Genomic DNA, 20314 nt, shown 5'->3' on the forward strand with positions numbered 1-20314 from the left:
TACATGAGTATAAATATCTCAAGAACTCAAGCCTAAATGCCTGAGAAAGAGATAATGGAGTTTAAGAGATGATTTTACTGTACTGCATTCTGAATTGCTCAGTACTCTCTAGGATTGTGTAAACCATGCATTAGTATCTTCAGAAAATGCAGGATTAATTAATCATGAAGACACAGCATATAAGAAAGCCCCAACAAATGTATATAAAAGTCTATAGTTTTTTTAAGCTTTTTTCCATTGATTTCACTATGTTAAATAATATTACAAAAATCCAGTTTTGAAATTAGACAGATTTGAGTTTGGTTTCCAGACCTACAGATTACTAACTGTAGTCTTTAAATAAGTTATTAGCCTCTTTAAGCAAGTTTACTGATCTTGTGATGGCAACCAATAATATCCCACACATTTTTATAAAGATAAATGAAATAATGAATATATCATACTTGGTACAGTGCCTGGTATATGAAACATACACAAATGGTAGATGTTACATTACTTCTAGTGATGTTATTACATCTACTGTTATTATTTCTTACTTTCTACGGCTACTACTACTGCTAAGGGACCAAGCATGAACATTGAAATTCTGGATATGAGAGCAATATGTAGAGTTCACTTATTTTCAGGCAGAGAATTATAAGATTAAGTGATGGCTATAAAAATTCTTGATATTGAATCATCTTTACTAATTTTTCTTTATAGAAATCATTATTAACATTAGCTTGGCATGCTTGCAGGATAATTTATTAAAGCATAGAGGGAATCCCTTCTTGTTAGCCATTTTATCTTTTGGGAAAGTTGACCCAAAGTATCCCAGACAACAAGGGCTACAAAACAGCAGCCATAACAGTGGGTATCTTTTTAAGATTTTAAATATCTAGTGTTTGGTAATCAGAAATAAAATAAAAAATAAAACAGACATACCAACAGCATTTTTAAATCAGAAGGCATATTTATTAAGCTCACAGAATACTGTAGATACTTAGGCCTGTACCAAGGATACTACCAATGACTTGCAAGGCCAGATCTCTAATATTAATGACTTACAACATATTATTGCAGGTAAAACAAGAGTTAAACTATCCAGAACAGCACAGCCTCAAAAGGTTGCAGTTAGCTTAAGATGTCATCAGTGGAGAGCGGAACAGTCACATAACATTTCATGAAAATAGTAAGAGATACTTGAATTGACCCCTGACAGGTGGCAGAGAGCAAAGATAAGAGTTTCCATTCAAGAGATTTATCACAAACCAAGTCATGGAAAAAGGACTGAGCTTTACATGTTTGCAGGAACAATGGGGTCACTGAATTGAAAAGCATTTTGCCCAATAGCGGGACCTAAATCAGCAAACTGGTTACTTGAGAAAATCTGTTTAGGGAAGAGTAGTCTTCATCAAAATAAATGCCAGATTATTTGCAAGTGACAAAGACTGCAAACAGGCCAAACTTCTAAGAGGCTGTAATGGTCTATAAAGGCTATAATAATGAGGCATAGAATGTTTGGGATGGCTGAGTGCAGAAAAGTAAAAAGGAAGGAAAATAATGAGAGGCTGACGAAAGGAGGACAGTATGGTAACTGAGCAGATACGGGGAAATGTAAGTACCCATTGAGTAGAAAAATGAGTCCCAGCTTCTTAAGCCTGGGTGTTTGAAAAGAACCATGGGGTTCAACAGAAATGGAGCCAGAATTACAAAGAATGGGCCAAGGAAAGGGGAGCCAGATGAAAATTACACCAGACAGGTTGAGACATTGGTGTGCCAATGCAGAGCATTTAGGGATGGGCCCTACCAGCCTTGATGTTTTGGGAGCTGTCAGAGAAGAAGGCATGTAGAGAGTCAGAGGACAAGGACTTGATCTTGGAGATGCTTAAACCAGGAGATATTAAGTCGAAGGAGCCATTGGTCGGCAGGCTTTAGGAAGGAGGGGAAACGTCTTTAAGAATTTCTCAGAAATCATTTCAATAAAGCAAGCTTTACCTGTTTTCCAAACTACATATACGATGAAAATGGTAAGTTATGATTGAGGCAACAAATTTTTACAATGTGTCCCTATGTGCCAGACACAGTCCGGGGAATGGGGACAGAAGGAAGGCCAATGAATTGGAAATGAGGACCTCAGTCTCTGCCTCCTACCCGTTCAGCCACTGATGCTTGACAATGACGACCCCGTCTCACCCAGTTCCAGAAACCATCCAGACCAATGCTTTTAATACAGAGAAGGCAGGACCCAGAATCAGTCTCGCTGCAGGAAAACTAATACCTGACATTTTCACGTTGATACCTAGATATATCCACAGTCAAAACTCTTCCTCCATCTGCCAAGTTAATCCCCATTCTATACTTGGATCAAAGCCAAAAATGTTCTCCTTGAGGACACCACCATTTGGACTATTGCTGAATTTCTCTCAATTCAGCCTTCCTCAAGCTGAATTAACACCACTAAATTAGACCCATCTTCTTCTAAATTCCTTAACTTACCTGCATACAGCCACTCAGAGGAATCTTAACAGATACTATTCTGAGAGAGTAAAGATGTGCAAAAGTTTCTCTGATGTTACACATATATCAAGAAACATATTCACTAACGATCTCAAAATAATCTTCACTCTTCCAATGCAAAGGGTAGTTTCAACATTAACTTTCTGACAACAGAGGAAGGCAGAGAACTTTCCACCTTTAAGGTGATCCCCAGACATTGGAGTCAGTGAACTCCTACCCAGGTAATCCTAATAAACACATATGTCCACCAACAGTAGTTTGTTTCTCTGCCCTGTAGTAGCAGTTGTTCTTTATGTTTTCATTGACTCTCTTTCAAAATTGAAATTGGAACACAAACACCTAAGAAGAGATCTAAAAGGCAAAAAACTTAGATACCCACAGTGCATCAAAAACCAGTAAGAAAATTATTTGCCTAGATGTAGTTAGGATTTAGCCTTGCATTAAGAACCAAGGTATTCTCTCAAGCTGAAAATCAGATTGCAAAATTCAAATTCTATTTGCTCAATCAGTTGCTTACAATATTACAGTAGCAATGAATCTAGTTTCAGAAGACTAAGGAAGTAAAACGGAAGGACAATGACTTACGGTTGCAGCTGTGTCTATAAAACGTGGACTTAGTAGCCAAGTGGATTTGTTTTCTAGTTTTTAGACCTAGTCTAGAGCCAAAAGAGATTCAGATCAAAAAGTATTTGTACACTGCTAGCTACAGAAAGATGAATAAAACTCCACAGACCTGGCTGGCCTCTAGGAGTTCTAGTTATTAAGTCAGTTCAAAATATTAATGAATCAGGGACCAGGCTTAGCAGGAATTGTGATTGAAGAGGCAGAGAGGAAAGTCAGGGTGAAGGAAAGGAACTTGATGCTGTGTGGTTGAAGGAAGGGGTAGACACTGCACTATTTTAAGCTGGAGCATGATGCGACCCAATTTGCATTTTAGACAGATCACTATGGTGATGAAGAGTTGGGAGGAGGCCTTTTGGAAGCAGGGAGAATGCAAGGGACAGGAACTGCAGCCACAGCCATGGCAAAGCACAAGAGGGGCTGCTCAGGGAGGCACCTGGTAAGTAGAATTGGACTGGACCTGGGTTGAAAGGAGAGAGAGGAACCCACCTCCTCTGAGAGCTCTTTTATGCAGCCCACTAGGTTCCCAACACCAAGGGTCCTGCCTGTGCAAGGGAGGTGAGCAGTCTCCGCCCAAGGCCCCTGCCCTCTGCCCCTTACTTCTCCCACCAGCTCTATATTCTAAGTCCCAGTGGCAGCAAGGGCTCTTCAGAACTGGGATGATCCAACCTGATCTTTGCATTTGTTATTGTTGGATCTGTTCTCATTTTTTCTGCACTAAGCCTGATGAAGTAGAAATAACACAAAACTAGGACAGTCAGGTGGTCCTGGGATTTTAATACTGGCTTTGAGAGATGAGCTTGGGCAAATCACTTCCCTTTTCTGAATTTCATTTTATAAAATGAGGATTACGTTAGCTATAAATAAAACCCCTCCCAGATATGTCTGTTATTTATTCCAAATAATTCTGGTTATTAGCATACAAAGAAACTACTGATTATGGAAAGCAGTTCAGATAGGTTGTATACTAAATGGCCTCTTCAAAAGGAGAGTCCCTTAAGCACAATAGACAAAGAAAAAAATAGATTTCTCTAAATTAAAACAAGGACTTAAAGAAAGCAAAACAACTCAATGGGATTTGATTGCTGGGAAAGTGCTGATCTTGAATTAGGTATCTAAGTTTGTTAAGAAAATCACCCAATGAGTTTAACAGTCTGGGACTGAAAACAAAGAAGAGGTATGTACCTCTCCTGAACCAGTAAATGTCTATTCCCTAGTTGCTGAGTTAACTTCTAATTCTCACCAGCCTATCTTGCAAATGGAATCTTTCAGTGAACACTTGCTGCTTGGCTTTTTTTCTTTTTTTGATTGTTTTATTTTGTTTCGTTTCCTTTTTGTGTACTAGCCTTCTTTCCCTTGGAGAGTAGCACCGCCCTATTCTTTTGGGGAGCTGCCTCTTCAACTGCTCTGGATTCATGGTCTGGGCCACTGTCTTACTCCATAACTTTGACTTCCTCGTCACAGCGGTTTGACTGTGGTTGGGCCTCTGACCTTACCTGACCACTGGTCTTTAGGACTTTTCTGTGTGGAACTGAGAGGTAGAATGCTTTCCTTTCTGATGCTAAAGCTGGAAAGATACAGCCTTAAAGCTGTCAGCAAAGGAGAGCGCTCTGCTAAGGAAAAACAAAACAAAAGACGAGAGATGGAAAGCAAAGGAGTCCTGGCAGGGTTCAAAGGTCAGTCCCAGAGATTCCTGGAACTGCTCCTTGCCTTGTAGAAGTTTAACTCTTCTTCTGACTTTTAAGCCTAGATTTTTCTGCTGAAACTAGTTCAAATTGGATTTCTGTACTCTGTAATCAAAAATGTCTGGCTGATAGTCATTTTCACCATAAGGAAGAAAAATGGAAAGGGACAAGTTATTCATTTCATCAACAGTACTGGAAAAATAAGGTAAGTGCCCAATGCTAGTGACACATCCATTGTATCATCTTCAGATATGTCAAAAAACTACCTATGTATTTCCTCCAAGCTATAGTACTTGCTGCTCCAAACAAACACAAAGTGGTCCTTGCCAATAAGTAATTATATTTCAAAAGTTCTGGTTTTATTGTCATTGTTATCATTAAAATGCAACAAGGCTTGTGTCATTTGCAAGAACTTGATGATGTTCCTTTTTAAATCCTGTTGCTCTTCAATAAGGCATGTAAGAAAAATCCACGTAATGTGCAAAGCTGGATGCCTACGTAGATTATATCCTCACAGGACGCTGTTAAGGACTAGGGGCATGTGGGAGTGGGGCTCGTGTCTACCCACCACTGAGGGCCATGTGGACGATGTCAATGGTATGCAGTAGGGATAGGCTGAAATGGCTAATCTGTCCACACTTCCACTTGACTCTGAGAACAAAAGAAATTAATTTTTCACAGGAAATAATAGGCTCTAATAGCTGGAAGGGAAGGATAGAGGGAAATAAAAATGAAAACTACAAATCACTTTTCATGAGATTCACCTACTAAATCTTGAACAGCTGGGCCTTGAAAGGCTTGGGACATACTCAACAAGTGAGTATTACATTCATTATGTTCTCACTTCTGCTCTGTGGTAAACCAGTTTGACAAAGATCATCTTCACAAATTGTTTTATTATCAGATCAAATATGTAAATTGAGGGAAAGTGAGCTCTCAAAAAAATAGAGAAGATAAAAGTTACACTCTCTTAAGAAATGTGGAAGAAGAGATTCACAGGCAAAGAATTTTAAAGCAGGGTTCTTAACCTTTTTGTTGCATACATCACTTTGGCAGTTTTGTGAATCCTACAGGCCCCTTCTCTATCTCAACAAAAAGCATCACCATATCCCCACAGTCTTCCTAGTCAAATATTCAAAATCCCTATTTCCTTTAACCACAAACTCAAATATAAGCTGTCAGCAAATTCTGTTAGCTCTACCCACTCCCATTGCTTTTACGCTAGTCAAATTACTTGATCAAAATTACTGCAAAGACCTACTAACTACACCAAACCCACTGAACCTACTTTTCCTTTGCGTCATACTCCAATCTATATATGGCTGAAAAAATGACTCTTAAAAATTCAAATGATATTATCTCACTCTGTGCATAAAACATTTCAATGACTTCACAATTTAATTTGAATAAAATCAAAATATTTTACTGTGACCTACAAGAACCCTACCTGATCTGGATGCTGAACCAATGATATAATAATGATAGTTAACATTTATTGAGCACCTACATATTCCAGGCCCTATTGTGTTTATGTCTTCTTTTTTGTTTTTCACTAATTCCACAATTTGTGCATTATTTTGCACCCACTTTAAAGATGTGAAAACTGAAACACCGAGAGGTTAGGTAATTTGTGCAAAGCCAGGTAAATAATAAATGGAAGGTAGGTTTGTTATTTGAACCTCAGGTCTTCACATAATTGACTCCTCTTTATTATTCTGGACTCAGCTTATTTTTGGATAGGACTCATCCAATCCCCTCTCTTCTCCCTAATTTTTCATTTGTTCAGCCTCCTCTGATCATTCTTATACTTAAGAAAAGGGACTCAAACCCATTACCAGGAGTGAATCTTTATTTGTCTAAGGCTTAGACCCTAGGCCAGTCATAATTTCATTTCTCTTGCAGGTAACACAGTTGGCCAAAAAAGATGAAATGCAAAGTCTGCTGGAAACAGAGAGTTTCTTGCTGATAAAAAAAGAGATCTACGGGAAAAGCTATCTCTATTTATCTAAGGATTTTGCTTCAGGTGAGTGAGAATGGAATACTAGAAGTAAAGCAGCCATGTTGCAAGTAGGGAGGCAGCTAGCCCACATGCTGAGATGGGCAGGTAAGAACTGATGTTCTCCTACATCCATTACCTTCTTGTTAACTAACCCTAGAACCCTTCTATCTTTAGACATCTTTTTATATAAGATAACAAATTCCTCTGTTGTTTAAACTATTTTGTGTTCAGTTTTTTGTTACTTGCAGCTAGAAGCCTACTGGCTGATCTCCAGAGAGGCTTCTTGGACTATCTTATTCAAGTTATTACCCTTTCCCTGTCACTCTTCATGACATTCCCATGTTTACTTTTCTTTGTAATATCTATCATCTGGAAGTATCATGTTTACTTATTTACCATTTGCTTTCCTCCCTGGAATGTAAATGCCCTACAAAAAAGGAACATTCTCTGTTTTGTCCATTGCTAAATCACCAGTACTCAGAATACTGTCATGCTTCTTCTCTTAAAATCCATGTGACCTTAGAAAATTTTAATATCTCTGTCTCATTTGGATCATAAAGATCAAATTAATAATTCATGTGAAGCGCTTTAAAAGGTGCCTGGCATATAGTTAATGCTCAATAACTTAGTTATTGTTATTATTACTCTTAAATAAGTGCTCAATAAATATTAGTTGAATGAATGAAAATATTAAAGAAAGAATCTCTAAGATGTCACATATTCAGCCTCTAAATTAGAACATGATAATCGAAGGACTTGACCTATTAAAAAAAAAAACAGATTTCAAAGAGAAGTGGAGTAGTGCTAAAGGTCAAGAAGGTTGACATCTGCATAGAATTCTCCATTTCCTGAAGACAGAAATGCACTGTAGGGAAGGCACTGAGTTAGTAGTAAAGATAATGGTGGCTGCTCTGGAGCACCTCATGGTGTAGGAATTAGGAGTGAACAAAACAGATGGGATTTCTGTCCTTATCAGCAGTAAAAAAAATATTTCAGCCACCCATGAATATGCTAAACATTTTATTTGGCTAAAAACCCAACCATGTAACAGGTGCTTGAATATCAATTTAATGACTAAAGAAGCAAGGAGACAGCCAGAAGCAATGACCACTTTGGATCTAGTTCTGACAAGAAAAATTTATTGGTGAAGTGAAAGTTATGTGAACCTTGAAGGAAAGTGGCTGTGTTATCTCAAATTTAACTTTTCCAAGGAAAAGAAGACAGGACATCATGCATTGGACACTCTAGACTATGTGAATATTTTCAAAATGTTTAGAGAAAAGATATGCATTATTCATGGCATGAGTCTCCTAAAGAGATTATGACTCAAATGTGTTATGTTCTCAAAAATGCAATTTTGAGTGCAATTGCAAATAATAAAATGAGGAGGAAAGTGGAAAGAGAACTTTTAAAAATGTATATGAAGATATTTTAAAATGAAAAAAATACAATGGAAAAGTATCCATATCTATCTTATTAATCATCATGGTAATGCAGTGCCAAGAACATAGCAAAGAGTCAAAAAAGTATTGTCAAGTGAATGAATGAATGAACAAATGAACACTGACTATGAAAGTAGTAAGCCCAGTAAGACTCAAGTTAGAGAGATTCAGATCCCAAATGAGCTAGATTTGGGGAAAAAATCAAAATACCAAAGTAATTCATGATTTTTTTTGGAGCAAGGGAGGGCCAAGACTGAGCTAATGATATAATGATGATATGTTTTTCAACCTCTGAGACTCAGACTGAATGCTTTTGGGGAAAAAAATGGAGCCCAATAAGGGCAAAGACTTCATTGGGCAGTATCCATCTGTTCTAAACAAATTCATATCTCCAGACCTGACAATGAAGAATTACAAACCACATTATGAAAATAATTTGCAGTTGAGATCCTTGGGTATTAACAGCAGTGTTACAGGACCAGAAGTTAGATAAAAAAGCTGAATAGTGAATTCCAAAACCTACAAAGAGGTGAACTTGTGGTTGTTTCCTGGCAGTATTCTGAATGGCTGATCAAAAAGCAAATATAATCACATTTCCTATTTTGAGATCATTTTTATTTTGATAGATCATCACTAATAATCTGGTAGATCATCTGGGTTTACATGAGAGGGTTCACATTGTTCAAGATTTGATCAGAATTTCTGAGACCATCTGGAATAATAAGGTTTGGATTTTTGTTTAATTTGATGAATTAGCCATTGGCTACATTGAAGAATAGTTAGTTGTTAATGGTTTATGCCAAACTGGAAGAAATGGTTGAGTTGGATGCCCCAACACTTTGTCCTAAGCTATAACCACTGCATTTTCCTATGATAAATGGCTTGCATATTCCAAGGATAAATATTGCAAAAACACTACTCCACAGAATCAAGATCTAAAAGGATTTTGGTACCTTGGAATAATGGACTGATTTTAACAAAATTGAGTTCAATAAAGGTAAGAGAATGATTTTGAATTCAAGTCCAGAATATCAGTGGCCTAAAAATAAACTATAACAAAGAATGTGATTCCATTTTTTGATGTTTTACTGCTGACACATTTTAATCCTCCTCACACCCTCTTCCTCTTCTGCCCCTCATCTGGACAAGCTTATAAGAAAGCCTGCATGCTCCTTTCTCTGGTTCTGACAAGAAATTCAAACCATGCAAGTCCCTTCTCTGTGCGTGGGAATCCCCACCCAGCCGCAACCTCTAACCAAAATAAAAGTGAGGAGTCAGTCTACTTTCCTTGCTTTCTCAAGCCATTTCACACCTGCTTGAGAGGCTTGCCCTGATCGCCTAAGAAACCTCAATTGTGAAATAAACATTTGTATATCCTCCTGGTATGTGTGTAGCATCATCAGTCTCAGCATTCAAACCAAATTTTGGGAGTTAGTCCATCTACCTGAAGGATGGACACAACTCATGGAGTGCTGGGGAGGAAGTGGGTGCAATTTAGCACTGACACACAAGAGAAAGACTCAGAATGTGGGTGCGGGAAAGTCAGAAACAGAGAGCACACTACAAACCCGCAGTATGGTGGTGCTGCCAGAAGGACTTAATAAGATCTTAGAACAAGGAGATGCATGAGAGGATGGGAGGCTTGCTCTGCAATTCTCTGTGGGTCCTCCACCCAGAGGGGTTCCGGGCTCTCCCTTGACCTTTTCTCCAACATCCTCTTACCCTAGGAGATACCATCCAAGCTTGTCAATTTCAATCACATCTATATGTTTATCTTAACTCAGACCAACACTTGGAGAGTCAGATGTAAAGCTGAACTCCTGATTATCATTAACTGCCTCCTCATCCATTCATTCTCATCTCAGTAAATGGCACCTCAGACTAAAAAGCTTAGAATTACCCTTGATACCACTTTTTCTTTCACACCCACTTCTGACCCATTAACAAATCTTGTCAGTTCTAACTTCAAAAAATATCCAGAACTCAGCTGTTTCTCACCACGTCCACTGCCAGCCCCTACCCATCCAGATCCGTACCCTACCACTGTCTTGCCTGGATTATTGCAACAGTCTTTTAACTGGTCCTCCCAATTCTTTGCTTTTTGTTTAATCACTATCAGCAATCAGAGTGTCTTTGCTAAAAATAATATCTGATCATTCTCTGCTCCAAATGTTCCAACAGCCTCCCTCCCCCATCGCTCTCAGGGTAACAGCTGACTCCATGTGACTTCGACTTCATCTTCTACTTCTCCTTTCCAGCCACACTGGTGTCCTTGCTCTCTTTTGAATATACCAGCCTTTTAACTTTCTCTTTCCTCTGTCTGGGCTTCTCTATCCCCAGGTCACTCATTTAATTCATTTCTTTATTTCCTTAAATCTCTACTTAAATTTTACTGGGATGGTTAATTTTATGCATCAACTTGACTGGACCATGGAAGGAGGAAAAAGCAGATATTTCATTGAACATTATTCTGTGTGTGTCTGTGAGAATGTTTCAGCATGAGCTTAACATTTGAATGGACAAACTAAGTAAAGCAGATGGCCTTCCCCAGTGTGAGATGGGCCTCATCTTATCCATTAGAGGCCTCAATAAAAGGAAAGGCTCAGTCAGGGAGAATTTGTTCTCTTTGCCTGATAGTCTTTGAGCCAGGACATTGGTCTTCTCCTGCCTTTGGACTTAAACTTGGGGCTTTACAGTTTACACCTGGGTCTCCAACTTGCCAACTACAGGTCATGGGACTTCTCAGCCACCATAACTACGTGAGTCAATTCCTTACGTAAATCTGTCGATTGATAGGTGACAGGTAAGTAGGTAGGCACATAGATAGATAGATAGATAGATAGATAGATAGATAGATAGATAGATAGATAGATAGATAGATAGATGGATGGATGGATGGATGGATGGAAGGAAGGAAGAATGGATAGATAGATAGATAGATAGATAGATAGATAGATAGATAGATAGATAGATAGATAGATAGATAGATAGATAGATAGATCCTTCTACCCTTTTGCTCTGTTTTTCTGAAGAACCCAGACTAACACATTTACCTTCTCAGTGAGGACACCCCCAGTCACCTAAGCCAATGACTGAAACACGATTTTCCCCACCTACATCTTGTATCTCTGTCCTGCTTTATTTTTATCCCCCCAACACTTATTGATAAGTTACTTTATATTACTTATCTCACATATTTTCTGTCTTCCCCACTTAAATGTAAATTCCATGAGGTTAAGTATGTTAATCCATTGTGTTCACTGCTTTATCCTCAGTATAGATCACAGTGACCTGAGTTAGTGGCTACTCAGTAAATATTTTCTTGAATGAATGAATGAATGACCCTTGAAATACTATGTCTTAATTGTGACAATGAGGAAGGATATAGGAATATTGGATTTTTTTTTTTTGTCAATGATAGAACTTCAAATTGTGTGTCACAAACAGTAGAAAAATAAAAGTATTTTTGGCTTCAGAAAGAGATGTGAGGAAGTGGGAAGAGGAAGATGGCACTTGGTTTGACTTCATAGAAAGCTTCAAAAATTTCAGGACTTTCTTGTAAAAAGGGATTATTCAATTCTGTTTGTATTTCTAAATGATCAACTGGTATAAATAAATGCAAGGAACACAGATTTCACTTCAATTTAGAATCTTTTACATATTCCAAGCTTTCCAGTGATGTCCTGAGAGGACATTTGAGGGAGCAAATTCATCCTTGAAGGTGTAAAATGAATGAAAACTATATGGGGATGATGGCCAGATGAGATGATCTTAATATTATGCCAGACTATGATACTTTTATCCTGTGAATTAAATTTGGGCAAATGGACATGGAGAATATATTTATAAATGAAGCATAAGAATAAAACTCAATATCTTGCAAATATGAAACTGATTTAGTAATTTTTTTCAGCTTTCTGAATCAGTTAAAGAGGGTTTAAAATCTCTAAGTACTCCATTATATGAATAAAATTCCCAATTTCTCTCTTAATATTTGATGCTATTTTTCTGTGCCCCTCCTTCCTCTCTTTTTTTTCCAACATACCCCCCCACACACAGAAGTTTTAATCATCATAAAGACTACTGACTCTGGTATTTCTAGAATATCTACAAGCTTTTCTCAGATTTCAGTTAAAAATAGAGGCTAAAGTCTGCTGTTGGAACATCTCCTGATACACAAAAATCAGATTTGGAAAAGAGTAGTATAGTACTCTAACTTCCTTTCAAAAGTTGAGATCCCATGCTATTAACTTTCCTGGCAATAGAAAAGGCTCCCTGCCATGTGTTTAAGTAAACTCTGTATCTCAAGTGCAGAGACGACAAGGGTCCTTCGCATCTTCCCACAGGACCACGTATAATGTCTCAATTAAGGTAACTGGTACTCAATAAATGCTGACTGTCAAATACATCATTTCCTGAAAACCTGGCAGAAAGTGCTGTAGAAAAATTTGTCTCTATCCTTCATGAGAGAACCAGCAAAAAGTATCTTAAAGTCATGTTTGATATTTCCTCGATCCTAGCTTCCTCACTTTTGACGTTTCCAGAGGACTTTTATAAAGGGATACAAAAGATCATTTAAATAAACTGATACATTAATAATCATGCTATGAATGGATCTCATAGGATTAGAGCTGTCCTACTTCATTTAGATTACTTTTAGTAGATGTGACTTTCTAATTTTCTTGATTATAGTTCCATATGGAACACATTCATCAGCTGTGGTCATCTTTCTCCCTTCATATCTAGATTAAATTGAACTCATTCGCATTCCACATCCTTTTGAAAGCCTAATGCAAGCCTTAAGAAGGAGGTAATGTGGGGATGTGTGTTTGGCGTGGGGAGGCTATGTTCTCATGTTACAGCCTACCTCCATTCTTACTTCTGCTATATGAGGCTGACAGAGGACTAGGACCTAACCTACTGAATCTCAGCCCTTTGGTGTTTCTGCAATATTCCTATGTCATGAGCATTAGTTTGGAAGTTGGGAAGACATCAGGTGACTGACAAAACTCTAAATCAGTGTACGGTTTATCTCACAGCCTGAACAAATTGTCAAGTTCTAAACAATATCTACCATATGAATAATTCAGCCCCTTTCTTGATTTCCACCAAAAACAAAAAGGAAACAAAGAAACAAAAAGGAGCATACAGAAATCCTTTTATGTATAGCAGACTTCATAAAAGTTTTTGGAATAACAGGGAGTTCACATCATAGCAACACACACACACACGTGCACCCCAAAACTGAATACTAGACATCCTTGTTCTTCAAATGTTCCTTTCTACTAAGTGGTTTCAAGCTCCCAAAAAGTTCTACAGGCCTCCTCTCTTTGTTTTCCTTCACCCACAGATTCTTACTTCTTAAACAGAGCACTTTGGCAATGTTAACCTTCATGAGAGAGCCAGCAAAAAGTATCTTAGAGTCATGTTTGCTATTTCCTTTTCTTGCATTCCCTACAATCTATTTGTGTCTTTCAGATGTCATTCAGAATGAACTCTTCTTTCCTGCTATTTTCTTGCTCCAATCCACAAATCTACCACAGCTTCTCTCTTTGTCCCCTGCACTACACTGCCTGACCAAATGCATGAAAACATATTGGCTCAGATTCCATCCCTGATTAAAAACTTGTCATCAATTCCTAATTCCCCAACCAGAGGCTTGAAAGGCCTCTCATACCTCAACCAGTTTTGTACCTTTCTAAATTAATTTCCTAACACAGACCCCAAAGCTCACATAAAACTTCACCACCACCCGTACCATCTTGCCTTTGCTCCTGATACAGTCACAGTCTGTGGCAGTCCCCTATATCTCCTTTGTTTATTCAAATCCTGCCCATATTTGAAGGCTCCCCCTTCACGATCATATCCCCATATTGCAGATTTCAAGCCTAAACTTCTCTCTCCCTTTGTTTGTTTCCCAAATTTGACTTGAACTCATAGAAATAGGGAAGTCTCTATTTTCTGTGTAATTGTATCCTCTCCCAGCCTAAGCCACATCTGTACATCTAGGGACTATTTTAATGTATTGAACAGAATGACAGCTAAGAATTTAGGCTGGGGATGGCCCCCACTTACTAGCTGTGAGATCTCAAGCCAAGTTTCTTAATTTCTCTAGGCTTTTGCTTGTAAATGTGACAAGGGTCCCCATGAAGATCAAGTGATATAATGCATATAAATCTCTTAATGTGGTGTCTTGGCATTTTTGCCTTAGAAGATTTTTAGTGATCAAGTAGAAAGAGCATTTGAGGTTCATTTATTCTAATACTTTCCTTTCACAAATAAGAATATTAAGTTTCAGAGAGATTAATAAATTGAAAGATCAGAGGCATCTTCTAGGAGAAGCAGTGGATGACTTTCTCAAAGTATTTGTTGGCTTGTGGCTGACAGAGGACTAGGCCCTAACCTGCTGAATCTCAACCCGTTGGTGTTTCTGCATCATTCCTATGCCATGAGCATTAGTTTGGAAGTTGGGAAGACATCAAGTGACTGACAAAACTCTAAATCAGTACTTGTACTTGGGGTATATGGAAGATTCTAAAGGATGGCTTTTAAGATGTCTTTATATCATTCTGATTACAAATTAATTTAAAAATCAATAAAGAATTAAGAGTTGTTATCTGTGATTCTAAATAATAAGAGGACACAGCTGAATCATCTTTCTCCCTTAGAAGTCAAAATGGATTTTGATATTTATCCTCTCAATGCCTTTATACCTCCAAACCTCCATCATAAGTTCTAAAAAGTATGTGCATGTATGTGTGTGTCCATATTTGAATGAGCCCACATGTGTGTCCACATGAGCATATGTGTTGGCTTGTTGAGTAGGGAAGAGAAATCTATATCACCTGCTGGACTGGTTAGAACATTGACAGCCTGACACTTGATAACCCCAGAATTGAAGAGGCTCTGCAAAGTAGGTTGGGTGAATCCAGGCTAAATGCCAATTAGTGGAGCTTCCTGTAGCTCATCTTTTACCTGGAAGAATTGCAGAGACCCTGGGTGACCCCAAGAGACCATCAGGGAACCATTTCTGCTATGGCATAATCTGTAGTGGTTATGTCTCACCAGGTCAGAGTGCAGCAGCGTTTTCAGTCTACATCCAGCTGTAGTGCTCTGGACTAAGGGCCCTTAGTTCCAACTAAGATGGAACTGACTCCGAAGACCATACTCTTTAGCCACTTAACCAAACAGCCTTCAATCTTACTTTGTATGTCCCCTTAGAATCTACAACATTTTTGTTATGGACTGAATGTTTGTGTCCCCACAAAAGTCATCTTGGACCAAGCCCTCTTTCTCCACACCTACCCACTTACCCCAGCAACACACTTGCATGCACATATATAGAAACCTTAGGGATACATACTCTGCCTGTACAAACTGCATAATGTTTGCTAAAGTAGAGTCTCATTGGAAGACTGACTCACTTTCTGGGAATTCCAAAGGAGTAGAAACAAAACAAAACTTGTATCTTCTATGCTCAGATCAACAAGTAAATTATTTGGTAAACCAACTATTTACCAAATAATTTCCATGTTCCATCTCCTCCTCTAGGGATCTAACATGGACAGTATTATTTACTTCTGTCATATGAACAACCCTATGGCCAGATCCCACCATAAGATCCAGTAGAAACAAAAGAAATATTTAGCAAAAGAGTTCCAAATGAACTTCTCCAAGATCACACAGTAAGTGGCAAAACCAGAAATCAAACTAAGATGGAACTGACTCCAAAGACCATACTCTTTAGCCACTAAACTATACAGCCTTCAATCTTCCATTGTATATCCCCTTAGAATCTGTAACATTCTTGTTATGGACTGAATATTTGTGTCCCCACAAAGGTCCTATGTTGAAGCCGAAACCCCTTGGGTGGTTGTTTTTGGAGATGGGGCCTCTAAGGAAGTAATTAAGGTTAAATGAGCTAAGAAGGATGGGTCCTTGATGCAACATGATTAATGTCCTTAAAGATGAGACACCAGAGAGCCCTCTCCCTCTCTCTCTCTCTCTCTCTCTCTCTCTCTCTCTCTCTCTCTCTCCCCGCCTACATGCATGCACTGGGAAAAGGCCATGTGAAGACATAGTGAGAGAGCAGCTGTATGAAAGCCAGGAAGAGAATCTTCACCAGAAACCAAATCAGCTGGAAACTTGATCTTGGACTTCTAGCCTCCAGAACTATGGGGAAATAAATTTCTGTTGTTTAAGTACCCAGTCTGTAACAATTTGTTTCAGCGGCCTAAGTAGACCAACATACTTCTGATACCAAAAACTCCCCAGCTCTGGACCTTACATGACTTGTATGTCCTGAGTTATTCTTGGGTACCACAGGGTATATGTCATGAGGAAAACAAATGTGTGTAGCTTGAAAAGTATAGGAAACAAAAGACCGTCACCCATTTTAATACATAATCATATGCAGAACTCAGCATATTCAAAGAGACAAATATAATGTTTTCCTGTCAAGCTCGACCCGTATCATCCACCAGCCCAACTCCCAGCTGAAACTTCAAAATGGGAAGGAAAGGCAGGCAAATCATGACAAAATATTATGTTATTCCATATTCCAAACAGTTATTAAAAACAGTGATGGAGGAATGATTCATAACTTGGAGAAAAGTAAGCAAATATCAGAGCAGCAGCATCTTTTTTCTTCAAGTATTCTCGATTTCTAGTTTTTTACATAGTAGATAACTGGATCTACAAGGACATATTTTTAGCTACACAGCATGGTGTGGAGTTGAACCAGAGCCCAGAGCCCTGCGACAGGGTTGCAGGCTCTCTCTCTCTCTGGAACTTTGGAGCCTTGGGGAGCCCAGAACTCATGCAGAGATCCTGAGCAGCACTTTCATAGCTGCTCTGATGGCCAGAGCAGGCAGACAAGATGAGGTCAGACTCCTCAGAAAGCCTTTCAGAATGGCCTCTATTTCGGTAAAAATATTTGAAGGGCATATATACCGTAATTAGTCATTCCTGTCGAAAGATTGCCTGAGGTCTGCTGGTGTGAGCCATGGTACAGCCTATTCCATGGATAGTGGGCACAAAATTATCCACCACAATGTCCCCAATGCCTAATTGCCAGTGAAAACCCAGGAGATCATCCTTTCCTGCATCAGTAACATGAAACCAATAAGACAGATGCAGACAAGAAATCTGCACTTGCCTAGAAAACTCTTCTCAACAGTGAAGAACATGACAGTCTGAAATCAGGATCTCACTGAAATGTTTCATCAGGCAGACCTAGTTTTGCTATAAAGAAGCTACCTCCCAGATGTATCTGAAACTTGCCTATTTCTCCCCCTTATTTCATGTATCAAGAAACTTGCTGGCTAGCCATAATACAGTCATCACTGTAATGCAGAATGGCTCTTGCTCAAAGGCTTCCTCCTGAAACGTATACACTGAAACGTGGTCACAGGCTTATAGGATGACAAGATGAGGAGTGACAGACAATCATGGAGTTCAACCCTGTCATCGTAGAGGTGAGAAAACCGAAGCTCAGAGAGTTCAGATAACCTACAAAGGTCACAGGTGAGTGAGTGCATTCTGTTTCGCCAAGAATTTCTTTTTCTCATACAAACCCCATCTCTGCCTGCCTCCTCCCTCTCCTCTGGCCCTCGCCCATGTTTCACCATGGCCCCACTTGCAGACTATGAGGGAGGTGACATAACTCAGGCAGCTATCTTCCTGCAAGCAGATTCTTCCCGGAAAACTGGCACTTGGTGCCTTGGCAGAGAACGTGCTGAAGCAGGAGCAGAGAAGTGGTCACCATCTGGAGAGCATGAAGCCCGGTGCCAAATGGGCCCCAGCCCTGGGAAAGGAGGGGAAAGGGAGGGTGTCCTCCGACTGCACACATTTATTTTCACTTTGAGGGGATTTGTTAGTAACCATGCTTTTGGAATGAAAGCTGTTGTAGGTGGTTCTGATGGCTGACAAATGTGTAGGCAAGGATGAAACAAGGTGAGTGGTAGCCAGGCAATTTGCAAATGATTTGTGAGCCAGAAATAGTCAGCGGTATCTGATTACTATGTACAACTGAAGGATGCATTTCCGAAGGGAAACACTTTGTGCATGCTTCCCCCACCTATACTCTCCTTTCCCTTTTTAAAGAGTAGCAAGCACAAGGATTTCCCTGACAGTACCTAGAAAAAAAACTTATATTGAACACTGACATCTCTTCTTGCTAAATTTTAATCATACTAACATTTGTCTGTGCTACAGCTGTGTCCCACCTATGAAAGCCATACTTATCTACACAGTGGTTTTCAGTGGTCTATTACACCATAAAAGTTGCTACGGAGTTTCTCTTCTTAGCAGTCCTTGTTTCCCAGGCACATACCTCCTTTGGCATAGTTTTCAAGGAAATGTGCATCTTCCTTATTACTATCCATGCTTGTTGTGATGTTGACTCTAATGAACTTCACCACATGGGTGGCATGGGTGTTTTAAGGTATCGTCCCCACTTTAGGACTTGTTGAATTTTCAGTACATATTCACAATACACCATCTCCATTGAATGGCATTTTGCAAAGCACATTCACATACACGGTACCATTTTAATTTTGACAGTGATAATATGATGTTGGCAGTTATTCCCACCTAGAGGTACTAAAAGACTTATCAAACAGAACTCCGCCCCTGAGAAGTACTGGGGCATGTGGAGCGAGCTCTCACTCTGAAATCAGAGCCAGGTTTGGATCTCAAACCTCCTGTGGCTCAGGGCAAATGAGTGAACATTTCCAAGCTCCAGTGGTAGCAATCCCTGCCTCTAACACGCATGTGCATTCAAATACAGTAACAATGGGAAGCTCTGTGCCACAGTATGGGGGCACCTGGCCGTGTCTTTTTCCCTTCTCAACCAAATTCAGGCCTTACATTTTTTTATTACACAAGGATGCCTTCCTTTCCTAATTTTTTATCCTCTTTATAACAGTGAGAAACACTCTGAGATATCTGTATGAGAATAGGAGAATGAAACCTTTGGCCATGGAAAACAGCCCTGAGACACAATAGAGATAAGGAAAAAAATACTGTATGTTTCAATACTGAGCTAACCAGCCCAATAAACAGTATTATTAACAGCCTTTAACATATTAAAATTTTTATCTCCCGAACTTAATATGGTTACTTTCTTTTAAATTTTTTTTTAAAGAGTTTTTGGTTTTACATCATAAGTAAACAGAACTTAATATTTCTTCTGTTTCGCAGTGCTTTAAATTCATTTTAGTAAAAAGCACTCTACTCATAACCAAAATGCTGAAGTCTAATAAACTTCTTCTGAAAAGGTTTTTATTTTATTTGTTGTTGCAGTAATACGAAATCTGATGACCAAGCCCCAAAAAAGAAAAAAATGTACCTGGTACAGCCAATCCATTCAAAGTCTGCTCAAGCTAGAATCATGGCCTCAGGCAAAATCCTCAGTCCTTTCAGTTCATCAGGATTCAAACCTCTATGAAATAAAATTTGATGCCTTTAGTAGTTAATTTTTCAGTTAAGAAGTCACTGCATCCCTGCTAATAGGCACCCATTTGTGTCTTTCTTTAAATACAATCAAGGCTGGATACCACATTTCATTACTCTTCAGCAGAGGAAGTACGGCTCGAGCCCTGGAGGAAGAAAGGTCTCCTCCTCACTAGGGGAGCTTGCTCTTCGTATTTTCTCCACATGGAGGGCACTGCCCTAATGTGACTCTGCCCTCTCTTCTCCCCTTCACGCCTTCCTTTCAAGGAAAGGGATAACTCAATGCTATTAGTCCTGAAGGGAAAATTTGGAAAGCACAGTCCAGCCCTACTCCTCCCACCTTCTCTTCAAGAAATGACAGTGCCCAGTAGCCTGTAACCTGGCAATCCAAGACAACAGGCCATAGGAAGTTGTTCCATTAAATTCAAAAACCATGTGATGTATCTTGATAGAATAACCAAAAGCTGGCATCTACTATGTGGCTGCAACTTTTTAAACAAAGGCTACAAGATCTTCATGGCTGTAATAGAGTTGATATCTAATTTTTGAATGGAATGGATAGAAATACTCAATATTTAATATCTTTTCATATATACATATTTCACTGAATAAAG

At 39.0% G+C, this 20314-nt stretch overlaps 2 long non-coding RNA genes across 7 annotated transcripts in view; one reads left to right on the forward strand and one right to left on the reverse strand.

Annotated features, from left to right (window-relative positions):
* Positions 1 to 20314, reverse strand: part of LOC108402963 (uncharacterized) — a 261901-nt gene that overhangs the window by 162468 nt on the left and 79119 nt on the right. For all 6 annotated transcript variants that reach the window (XR_012124306.1, XR_001854574.3, XR_012124305.1 and 3 more), the window contains one exon: positions 19597 to 19689. This is a non-coding gene — a long non-coding RNA (uncharacterized lncRNA). The remainder of the gene's footprint in view (positions 1 to 19596; positions 19690 to 20314) is intronic.
* On the forward strand, positions 4332 to 19686 carry LOC108386395 (uncharacterized). The gene is made up of 4 exons (XR_001850559.3): positions 4332 to 5010; positions 6708 to 6828; positions 17559 to 17771; positions 19551 to 19686. It is a non-coding gene; the product is annotated as an uncharacterized lncRNA (long non-coding RNA).

The sequence above is a fragment of the Manis javanica genome, chromosome 13 (genome assembly GCF_040802235.1).
Source record: "Manis javanica isolate MJ-LG chromosome 13, MJ_LKY, whole genome shotgun sequence".
NCBI classification, from domain to species: domain Eukaryota; kingdom Metazoa; phylum Chordata; class Mammalia; order Pholidota; family Manidae; genus Manis; species Manis javanica.